The 12,445-nt window shown below is 41.1% G+C and overlaps 1 long non-coding RNA gene across 2 annotated transcripts; it reads left to right on the top strand.

Moving 5' to 3' along the window:
• The first annotated feature begins 2,614 nt into the window (after positions 1-2,614).
• Positions 2,615-5,945, top strand: LOC135498865 (uncharacterized). 2 transcript variants are annotated; one of them, XR_010449162.1, is made up of 5 exons: positions 2,615-3,321; positions 4,223-4,283; positions 4,635-4,710; positions 4,918-4,988; positions 5,209-5,945. It is a non-coding gene; the product is annotated as an uncharacterized LOC135498865 (long non-coding RNA). The 2 variants fall into 2 exon arrangements; XR_010449161.1 differs by lacking the exon at positions 2,615-3,321 and adding an exon at positions 3,506-3,550.
• The last annotated feature ends 6,500 nt before the right edge of the window (positions 5,946-12,445 follow it).

The following is a 12,445-nucleotide window of genomic DNA, read 5'->3' as shown; positions in this document are numbered from 1 at the left end:
CTAGCTCTTAAAGGCTTTGTGAGGGGAAAATATCGTGTTTTTAAAAACAGGAAACAAACATTCACCCTGTAAAATCGTTCGAGGACAAATTCATCATGGTGCTGGTTCCTTACCGTCCGGACTTAAACGCATATCGAAGACACTATCAGACGGGTTCTGGGCTTCCCGTTTTTCGAGGAGATAGTTTATACCAGCATGGGCATGGACTCGGAGGCATATTCAGCTCAATATTCAAAACAGTGGTTCCGATGCTGAAAAAAGTCGTGGTTCCTCCCATAAAAAAGGTAGCCGTAAGCGCTGGAAAGAGCCTCTTAAAATCGGGCGCTCAAGCGCTTTCGGACGTGGTGTCCGGTGAAAAAGATATTAAAACCGCCCTGAAGGAAAGGGGAAAAGAAAGCTTACACGAAATCGGACATAACGTTAAAAAACAAGTTGTTGGCGGGATCAAGCGTCATATCTTAGCGCCGGATAATACAGATGAAGAAATTGGGCAGAGTTTAACGGCCAAAAGACACAAAAAACAAGGAAAAACCCATGTGGGGGCCCAGGAGTCCCAAGGAGGAAAAAGGAAGAGAAAATCGCGTAAAAACCGACGACAACAACAGGGAGGCAACATTTTCTTCAGCTAAAATATAAGAGCTATCATGTCGCTATTGGATACGGACTCTTGCGATTGCGGACGTAGCGAATTGGAACTCTTTGAAGTTAAGCCCACACAGACGAGTATAGAGGACAGTTCATTCAAAGGGTTCCATCCTATCACTTCCCTGGACAAGGGTGGTCCAATTGAATTTAGGGTCAACGCCGCCGAAGACGAATATTTGAATTTGGGAGACAGCTTTTTGTATCTGAAATTCAGGATACTGGACAAAGATGGTGCAGTACTCACGACAGCGGACCCATTTCCCGATAAATCGCTGGTGTTTCCCATCAATTATTTTATCGGAAGCTATTTCAAACAAGTTGAGGTTTACGCCAATGGAAGACAGGTAGGGGGGCACGATCAGATGTACGGCTATCGATCGTATCTCGAGTCCACCCTCTCGTTCTCGAAGGTAGCAAAAAGTGACCAGCTCCAAATTGGTGGATATTACAAGGACACAGCGAACCCCGATCTACAGGGTAATACCGTGAAAACAGGAACAAGTGCAAACAAAGGCGCCAATGCTCGCTTTAAGTGGACAAAAGGCAGTAAAACGGTAGAATGCCTGGGGCAGATTCACAACGAACTCTTTGCGCAGAAAAAATTAATTCTGAGTCAAGTAAAACTGACGGTAAGATTGGTGAGACAAGACCCCAGTTTTGTCTTAATGGCCAAGGATAACAACCAGGAGTACACGATTAGTTTGGAGGAAGCGATTTTGAAAATCAATATCAAAACTATTGCCGAACATGTTCGCCTTAGCCATGAGGAACGTCTTTTGCAAGGACCCGCCAAATATCCCGTAACATCGGTTCAAATGAAGTTTTATACACGTGGCGCCAACCGTTCGGATTTGTCAGAAAAAATAACTTGTTACAGGGTCGTTTACCGGGAAGAATCGTCGTAGGATTGGTGGAGTCCGACGCTTTCAACGGAACGCTGGACAAGAACCCGTTCAACTTTCAACACTTCAATGTGTCGAGTATTAAGTTGCGACAAAACCGAACGCCAGTACCGTTTGAAACGATCAAACTCGATTACGGCAACGATCAGTTCCTACCCGGTTACTTCACGGTATTACACGGAACTAACGTTTGGGGAACTGACCAGGGAATAGGTATAAACGCGAACGAGGATTATCCGAAAGGATACGCTCTCTACGTCTTCAACCTGTTAGCAGATGATTCAAACGGTTCCAATTTCAACTTGGTACGTGAAGGAAACATAAGTCTTGACATTCGTTTGAAAGAACCAGCCGATAAGAGTATAACTATTGTAGTTTATATGGAATTCGACGCTATTGTGGAAATTGACAACAATCGCACAGTCACCTTCAATGAATAATAAGGAAATCGATCGTCTTCTCAAACGACATTTGGAAACACGAACAACCTTCGTTGAAGTTTGCGCGGCTGATACACTGCCGTTAGAGCCAAGAGACAGAAAACCATGTGCATACGTTGTGAATACGGACATCGCTTCCGGTCCAGGCAAACATTGGATTGGTTTTTACTTTTCTCCAAATCAAATACCCGAATATTATGATCCGTACGGCTTTTTGCCAGCTGTATCAACATTCTACGATTTTCTAGGCACAAGAAAACATTACAGGCGAAATACACGCATGATCCAAAACCCACTCAGTACAGTTTGTGGACAACACGTTATTTACTATATTTTCAAAAAATGTAGAAGCCACACCATGCGAGATATAGTGAACAGTTTTGATAAGAATCGTTCGAACGAAAACGATGAAATGGTGAACAATTTTGTGACAAAAACATTTGCCGCTGATCATAAAGCAGTGTTCGATTCCAGTTTCCTCCATTTCCACATCGCAAAAAGCTTAAAAGAGATATTGTATGGGGCAGACTGACAGCATATATAACAAGCGCATCATGTATCCATTAATAATGTGTATCTCTTCTTGTAAAATGAATATTATTCACAATGTGATCTTATTTCTGTTCCTGAAAAGTTGTTTTCAGTGTATTTTCTCCTTGAAATCGATCACTTCAGGTACTATTACTGTGCATACCTAGCTAAATTAGTGTCTAGTTTCGTCTCTGATGACATTTATTTCGTAAAAATCGCTGTTTTTTTCTAAAAAGGTGTTTTTGTGGTCATTTTGGCTGTTTATTTCGAGGGTACGGTAGGAGGTCATCGTTCACTCGATAACTCTTTTTAAAATGAAATAAAAGCGTTTTAAGATACATGATATGAATTGATATTAATATTCGTTAAGTGGGATTGTCGGTGGACGTTCATTGTTGAACAGTTGTGCTGGAATTACGAAAATATATCGATATCGTTGAGAGTTCATTCATTAGGGGCCTGTTCTCAATTTTCCTTACAACGCCTCTAGTACTGGGCAATTGCCACCATCTTGAAAAGCAGTGCCGCGGATGGCTATCGCATCGCCACTACGCATGAGAACACGATGGCTGCCCTGCGCTGCATTGATAGTTCGTAATAAATTCACATAAAAACACACCAGAAGATCTCCGATTTTATTTACAAAGATCATATTTTGTTATTTATTGATAAAACAAGCCATTTTACCACAGCAGGTGACACATATTAGGCCTGAATAAGACTTTAGAATTTGAAGTGGTGGTGACGATGCCGATATCCAAGATGGCGGAATTATACCAGTGGTCAAATCTCATCTATTTTGGGTAATTGCATCATTATTTCTTTTTGTGATTGGTGATTTGTAAAATTGAGAATGATTGAAAAATCAGTATTTTTTCACCCAAAGGCATGAGTGAACATTTGATAAGTTTATTGTGATTTAATTGGTAATTTGGTCGACATTTTGACAATTATATTTATATTTAGCAATATTTCGATAAATGCGGACCTGCTTCTTCCTCTTTTCGTAGTGACGGTGTTTCGATAACTCAGGTCAGTTTCACGGCAAAAATAAGTGGTAGTTTTGAAATTCGAATGTGCATTTATTGATGTAACGATAAAGTACATTTCCGAGAATAATTAGTGAAAGTTTCAGTAGGTGTCGATTTTTGTAAAGTAGTGTATAGGCGATGGATTGGCTCAGCCATGTGCTCGTCGTGTCAGCGGGGCGCAAGCCGTCATGGGGGATGTAGGCTACACTACAATGCACGTGATTGATGGTTGAACATTCACTCTCGTTGACAGTGTATTATTGAAATATTTGATTGTGATGATGGTGTATTGTACTAGGCCTTGCATGCTCCCAACGTGTGGCATATTTCACATTGATACTACCAGTATCAATTACAAAAAAATAGATTGTGAGTAACAATAGGCCTATAATACAATCAATGCTACATGTCATGAGGGTGGGAACGGGGAAGGGGGGGGGGGGGAACTGTCTCGACGTCCCGTTAGGAAAAAAGGCTTATCCCGTTTCCACATATGCAATTTTAGCCGAATCGTGACGCAAAACACGGCTTGTCTCGAATCCCGCTAAAATAAGGGTGTCTATCCCGAATCCCGACAGTTATTTTAGGCCCATCCCAGTGTCCCGAAAATACCCGTTCTCCCCCTCATAAATAGTAGACCATATTGTCACATTGATGTTTTCTTTCATTACAGTTAGACTTCGAGATCTACATTTTCGACAAAGGCCTGGTGTAATATTACGTACTTGATGAAGGTAATATTAATTTCTTCAAATTTAAAGAATGACGTTAATGGGGTACCAGCACAACTTCATTGACTGCTACGTGGCGCTGGTGGTAACTAAGGTATTGCATCGCTCATATCACTTGAAAAAAACATTTACCCTAGTTACGACCAAAGCTGCTTAGCAGAGGGCGATACCTCATCAGGAGCGCCACAATCATATCATTGGTGTGAAAGCATTTGTATGAAGTTTTTCAGTTCTCAATGTGTTCAAAACCTTAATTGTGAAATTGTGCACTTCGAATTCAAATTTACGTCACTACGTTAGTTTGACATCCATTGATGTCACGGTAATTTCACTGTTATGCTGTGCTGCTTTCAGGTTTAATGACACGAATGAGTACAAGTACATTACATTTTTCGACGAAGGCCTTCTGTAATTTCATACGCTTCTTACGGTTAGTATTGATTCATAATTTCTAGTAAAAAAGTTAATTTTGAAAGTGAAAAATATGTTACAATACAATAGACCTGCAAATACCATATACGCAAGTTTTGAACAAATATCACACATATTCCCCAGTTGACTTGTGATGATATTGATAATGGTGGTGGTGGTGTTATCATGTACATGGCTTCTGACGTAGTAAATGTTTTCTTTTCAGCAACATTCAATAGATTTATTTACTGTATTATCATTTCGACCAAGGCGAATTCGACACTTCAATTACACAAGGTTAGTAACTTTTGTTCACAAAATCCAAATGGAGGCAAATACAGAACAATCAAACTTAGTCATTCCAGTCAGTTACTGAAGCACAGTGAAAACTGTCGGGAGCAGTGCAACTGATGGCATGTCAAACTTCCAGTGACTGTCCCTGTCCATATATTTCAAGACAATACAAATCTTGTAATCATTTTGTTTATGCAATGTACGTTATTATGTATCATTTCAGCACAATCAAACTTAGTCATTCCAGTCAGTTACTGAAGCACAGCGAAAACTGTCTGAATTAGTGCTGCTGATGGCATGTAATTACTCTACTACCACTACCAGTGACAGTCAATGTCCATATATTTTCAAGTGTGCGAAATTAGTACTCGTCTACTTCTTAGTGTTATTTGAATGCAATGTATGTTATAAAAATATTTTTTCAACACTATATCAACATTCTCATTCCTGTCAGTTTCTGAAAATCAGCTAAAGCAATCGCTACCAATGCAGCTGATAACAGCAATTCTTTTTGTTCCCAATGCCCATCCATGACAATATATTTCACGCATGTGACAATCATGTAATCATCCTGTTTTTTGTGTTCTATTCATGCAATAAATAAATTCAGTATTTTCAAATCATTGGTGCTACAAAACTATTCTCATTATAGATTATTCATATTTTATAAAATGCTGTCATGTCAAATTTTGTGTCCTATAAATCATTATGAAGTCGGCATTTTATATACAACTTTTGTACTCCTCCTAAATAAACATACAAATCTTGTTTTATGTAAACTTTGTATATGTGACCCGTCACAGCAAAACCAGGCGCATGTCGCTCTGAGCTTGGCAGGTTGAGACGGACTGTTTGTTCATTTATCTATTGTCTGCCTTTTGTAAAATATGAGCACATCAATTTCTTCCATTATCTCCTGGTGTCATTTAGGCTCATCTTCTGTGCGACATGTACCTGGTTTTGCTGGTTTTGACGGGTCAAGTACTACAATGTCAATGTATTGAAGTCATGTTCTTGTAGTGTTATTGGCTTTCTATTATCTTGTCAAAATACCACTTGGTTCTCGCAAAATCTCAATAAAAACAAATGCTATTGCATGTATTGCATATTCTAACAGCTATCCACTGTATCGATTTATCCATCATCTGTACTATTTGTCACAAAAATGTTATATTATGTAAATCATATTTCATTACATAATGCACACTGCCAATTACTGCTGAACCATTCATATGTCATTTAAATAAATAATTTTCAACTTTTTAAAACCGTCTTATAGTACTGTTCTTGTCACTTAGCTGAACCAATTGCTCTATAGCATGAAGTTTCCAGAAATGCCCCAGGGACTGAAAAGTGCTGTTTTAACAGAGAGGTGTCCTAAACTGAGAAGTCGAGTTGAATGGAAACAACCAATTTGGAACCAAAAACTACTGTCCTTATTAAAGAGGTTGTCCTCAATAGAAAGGTGTCCACAAAAAGTAGGTCCACTGTATATGAAAGTACAAACCCTGGTACATGTAGTGACATCATCTACTCCTCGATGTGGACACCTGCAAATGCAGCGACAATGTCACATCAGTTATTTAATTCATCGTCCTTTGTGCAGATGGCACCACCCATCAAGCATGTTGGTGACGAATAGTGTCGCAGCATTTCGTCACCGAGCTTACACGAAAATGCACTGTCATTCATTCAGCCATAAGTGTAAGACTGTAGGGTTGTTTCCAACCAAAACATGTTCGAAATGTGTCAAGCATTCGGAACACCCAAAGACTGATTAGAGAAGTCAAAATTGAATGGAAACAACCAATTTGGGACCAAAACCAGTGTCCTTATTGGAAAGGTTGTCTTTAATAGAGAGGTGTCTACTAACGGAGGTTCCACTGTACATAATGTAGGAACCCTGGTTGTGACATTGTCCACTCCTCCAGCTGCACACCACCAAATCCACAACAATGTCACACCAGTTATTTAGTTCATCATGCTTATGGTCATTGTACTTTCATCTTATGTAAAATGTAACTTTTTACACGGTTTCAATAAACGATTTGTAATTTGTAATTTGTAAATTATAAATTTCACTAATAATTTGACGCCGCCAATTCCACTGGTCTTCGAAATACGTAAGCTACACTGTTGACGACTATGACACTCCTCACAAACCACATTGTGAATTAGACGCCGATAGGCTTGTTATTTGTAGAACTTGTTGGCTGAATGCATGTAAAGACCATACGCGAGCAAGTATAGATTTTTAAATTGAGTAATTTTTTTTTTTTTTGACGAACTGATTAGCAATTTCCTAAAAAAATAAATTATTAACGAATTAGATAGTTGCACGCGTGTGGTTTTTAACGGTTTATTTAGAGCTCATCTGAAACCCCGATATAGGTTTCATTGCTTACTATGCAACTTATGTAAATGTCAAAAGAGTAAGACCGATGAAGAAAATGAAATGTTTCTTACCTTTGCTGTTGTGAAGGATGCAGTCGATCAGACGCTAAAATTGTCACGCTAAAGATCGGGTATGGCAAGCCAAAGCGGAATTTATTCAAGACTTTAGAATTACCATTCAAGAAGTTAAATATAAGTTCAAGAAGGAAATATATGTTCAAGACTAAAATATGTTCAACCTTGAATCAAATGTTTTCAACCTTGAATAAAATATGTTCAACCTTGAATAAAATATGTTCAACCTTGAATAAAATATGTCCAACCTTGAACAAAATATATTCAACCTTGAACAAAATATATTCAAGACTCATGTGACCATATTCAAGACGCACGTGACCACAAAATTGATGACGTAGAGCGTAGAATCTGTGGTACTTCTGATGCGTTCTGTTTCACGACATGATTGATTGCCTGTATAGCCTAAACACTCAAACATGTCAAAAGACAACGAGAATCCGATACAGTGGTGTCGGCCTTAAGATTAAGAATGAAAGGTGAGAGGCATTGCGCATTTTGAACCTATAATTTGCCTGATATGTCTGTGAAACATGTATCGACTCTGACATTCACTCGGCATCCATGTCATGATGTGTAGGATTACAGTACATGTCAGGTGTAGGCGGCTAGGTACGTGTACAACCATGTGTCAAAACCTCTTGCGAACAATTCGAGCTCCGAAACGCAACACAAGTACCATGGGTTCGGGAAAGTCCGGACGTGGGTTCGGGAAAGTCCGTAAAGCATCAAAACATGAGCAACTACGTCATCAATTTTGTGGTCACGTGCGTCTTGAATATGGTCACGTGAGTCTTGAATATATTTTGTTCAAGGTTGAATATATTTTGTTCAAGGTTGGACATATTTTATTCAAGGTTGAACATATTTTATTCAATGTTGAAAACATTTGATTCAAGGTTGAACATATTTTAGTCTTGAACATATATTTCCTTCTTGAACTTATATTTAACTTCTTGAATGGTAATTCTAAAGTCTTGAATAAATTCCGCTTTGGCTTGCCATAATCGGGAGATTGTTCCCGCAAAACATCGGAGCGTATTAGGAAAAAGCAACGCCTCTTCAGACATCCTTCATTGCTGCATTCTAGACTCAGAATAACAGTAGCTTCATCATCAGTTTCATTATGATGGTGCTTATTTAACACAAAAATATTGAATGCAAATATATACAGGCCATTGTATACTCTTATAGACCTTCATAAGAAAGGTATACTCTTGTATAACAAAGATCAATGGAAAATGCCGACCAACTTTATATTATAAGCATAGCCAACTTGAGACAACTATTTTCATGACGGGTGAGCTTCTCCCGAAAAACATAGCAAAATGCGCCATGTACGGCAGGCATCTTCCATTGAGTGTTGATTTTAGAATCGGAATATATTAAACATTCTATAGGGCGTTTATAAAAATAAAACGCGCATACTCGAGCGGTGAACATGTACGTAGACCAAGAGCATTAAGAATAAGATGTATTCCTCTATATAGTGAGTTAAGCAAACTCTCAGCCCGGGCACACATACAATGTACATGTGTTGTCGTCATCAAAAACCCAATCAGGGAAACAGAATAAAAATGCATAAGCATGTCTAAAACTGCATTTTTGTCACGAGGTCGGACGCGCCTGGGTCTTTAAGCATATAAAAATGTTATGCATGAAGAAAAATCTAACAAAACGATGTGAAAAGACAACAGAAATAAAAGTGTTTTTTCATATCACAAATACGTCGTATATGAGTTATTCTTTCTTCATGTGCATGTCAAAATATCCACCCTTCCATCAGGAAAAGGGTGGCGCAAGAGAGTTGTCCTGTCCTTCTCTTCCCGCGCTATACGAACCCGGCCACCATGCGAGACGAAGAGGACAGACCTCATTGCTTGGGAGCTAAACGGACATTGAGGAGACGGGACCCCTAAAATGTGGCGACGAGTCGAGGCAATTCGCGTCATAATTTTAGCTAGGATGAGCAGTCTCTATGCAGAGTCAATGACAAGGATTGCCTAGACACTGATAACATCCTAGTTATAGCAACAGAATGCTTCAGTAGGCTATTTGCCCCGAACAGACTTTCCCGATGGTGGATCGGAGAGTTGTCCTGTCCTGCTCTTCCCGCGCTATACGAACCCGACCACCATGCGAGACGAAAAGGACATGTACAGACCTCGTTGCTTTGGAGCTAAACGGACATTGAGGAGACGGCACCCCTAAAATGTGGCGACGAGTCGAGGCAATTCGCGTCATAATTTTAGCTAGGATGAGCAGTCTCTATGCATAGTCAATGACAAAGATTGCCTAGAGACTGATAACATCCCAGTTATAGCAACAGAATGCTTCAGTAGGCTATTTGCCCCGAACAGATTTCCTCGATGGTGGAGACCCTAATTGATCCACATTCTTCGCTCCGCTCGGCTTTTGACAGCAGCCCGTAAAACCTCAGGAGGAGCGCGAATAAGAGTACACATTAATCTGTGCTCGTTGCGGCATCGGGCTGCTTGTACTCTGCTACGCGACGAATGCACTCCCGTAGACAGCGCAGACGGATAGCGCCGAATTTTTGAGCGCTTACACGAAGCGCGGAAAAAATTCTTCAAGCACAATATCACGGGAGGGCATTTGTCGCGGGCGTCAATGATGCACCTTTCAACGCCCCGGGACCCTCGGACTTTGGGCCTCGTATTTCGGGCGTTGAAAGGGACAATATACCTACTACTAGCACCTCTCACGACTCGATACAATCTCACTCATTCACTAGACTTCGCACTACATATGAGCATATAGTAGTGTCTTAACAGTATAGGCGTAGGGTTTACCGAGATTGGATTCGCTACGCAGTTAACCCTGCTTTCTGTCCATGTCCTCCCTGCTTTCCTACTCTGTCCTCCCTGCTTTCCTACCCTGTTCTCCCTGATTTTCCACTCTGTCCTCCCTGCTCTCCTCCCCTGTCCTACCTGGTTTACTCCCCTGTCCTACCTGCTTTCCTACCCAGTTCCCCTGCATTCCTACCCAGTTCACCCTACTTCCTGTCCATGTCCTCACTGCTTTCCTACCCTGTCCTCTCTGCTCTTCTACCCTGACCTACTTGGATGGGGTATTTTGCTTCCCGTGACCCTAGGGCTTATATCTTATTTGGATGGAACAGAGGACCTTCATTGCCAAGTAGATAACACTGCTGGCTACCACACAATAACGCCGAGGTTCGATTCCTGGGAGAAACCAGGATTGTTTTTTTTACCGAAGTGGCCCCTAGGAATTGAAGTACCTAGCTCTTCACAGTCCTTCGAATGAAACTGAGGTTCCTTGTACATCTGGTGTTTTACGCTAGTGCAAGCAAATTACACCACCAAGTGAGAAACATGAGTGGCTTGCGCGGGTAGACTCTGCCTCTGGCCGAGGCGGAGTCACATTGGTGGTTACCGTAGTGACACATAACACGCTCATTCTGCCTTGGAGGAGGAATACTCCCTTGATAATAACACCTCCAAGTGTAGAGGGAACGCTCCAGAAAAAGATGTTGCAGAAACTTTACCGTCGTGGCACATTACACGCTCATTCTGCCTTGGAGGAGGAATACTCCCTGGAGAATAACACTTCCAAGTGTAGAGGGAGTGCTCCAGGAGAAGAAGGATGGAGCAATTCTGGGTTTCTACGTGGTGGCTTCAGGCTTGTGAAATCAGAGGGTGAAAGGAAACTAGACTGAGAAATTTGCTTACCGGCAAATTTGATGGGCCCCAGGATTGTGGAGGAAGCAGTGATGCCTGATTATGGTATCCATATGCGTAGAGGGGGATGGGGTTATGACGAGACCGGAGAAATGACTATGTCCGGAAAAAGATCATCCGACAATCGAAAGTATATAATTTTTACGAAGGTTTCTCACCCAGGCAAAAACGATTCCTGCACTTTTTTCCATTTTTGTAATTACTTCGCCGGATGGTCGGTGTTCTAGCCAACATCTTCCGGTATTAGCCTACGGCTGGCAGACAGCATGATTGATTGATCAAAACTCACCCCGTACCCAATGCAGCCAGCGGCCAGAGCCTAGAGGTCTGACGTCAATCGGCATTGGTGGGCATGTACTAGGCCTATACTATAGAAATGCACTAACGTTAGAAACCCAAAAACACTACTCGTTACAAGCGTCAGGCGACCAAACACATTGATATAAGGACTACTAGGACTACAGGGAGTCTCATACGCCCTCGTCAGTCGATCGGGAACCAATCTATCAATGGTCTGCCCGTGGCTTCAAATGCGCATGCGTGAACCGAGTAAGCCGAGTTAGTATAAGCCGAGTTAACTGTTTTAAATGAGAATGCCAGCACTCGGATTGAACTCGGGATTAAGTGATGTCATCGAATCGAACTCGTGTTAGGTGACGTCACCAGATTCGCTTAGGAGATTTTCAAACAAATCAGAAAATCGGAGCATAAAAACGCTTCAAAGTCATCGAAATGATCCGAATTTTGAAAAGTCTTTTGCGACGCGTACACTAGATGGGATTGTGTTTGGTGGTATAGGGGTGATAGATTTGGTTTATTTAGCTGTTTTGGAGAACACTCGCAATAATGTTTGTAAAATGTGAACAGAAAGAAAGAAAGACACCAGAACATGAGTGATATCGATATGGTCACCAGACTGTGAGTCTGGTGACCATAATTAGAGGGGATACTGGGGATGGCGCGGTAGGGGACAGCCTCAAGTTGCAAGTGGAAAAAAGCATTGATCATCTCAAGAGTTGAACCCATAAGCTTCTGAATACGATCCCAATGCTCGAACCTCTGATCTTTCCTCCGGTGTCCCCAACCCTCCCCTACTGCGCTTTCATGACAAACCACTAACGTCAATATTCTCGTTGATATCAGAAGATCAGTGGCAAAGTGGTTAATCCAAAGGGCTCACAATCAGGAAACCATGGGTTTGACTCTCAAACGGATCACCGCAGTTATGTCTTTGTGTCCTTGAGCGAGATACTCAACCCTCATCGTTCG

The sequence above is a fragment of the Lineus longissimus genome, chromosome 14, assembly GCF_910592395.1.
Source record: "Lineus longissimus chromosome 14, tnLinLong1.2, whole genome shotgun sequence".
Classification (NCBI taxonomy): domain Eukaryota; kingdom Metazoa; phylum Nemertea; class Pilidiophora; order Heteronemertea; family Lineidae; genus Lineus; species Lineus longissimus.
The sequence above is the reverse complement of the archived record's forward strand: the minus strand, read 5'-3'. Positions and strand labels throughout refer to the sequence as shown.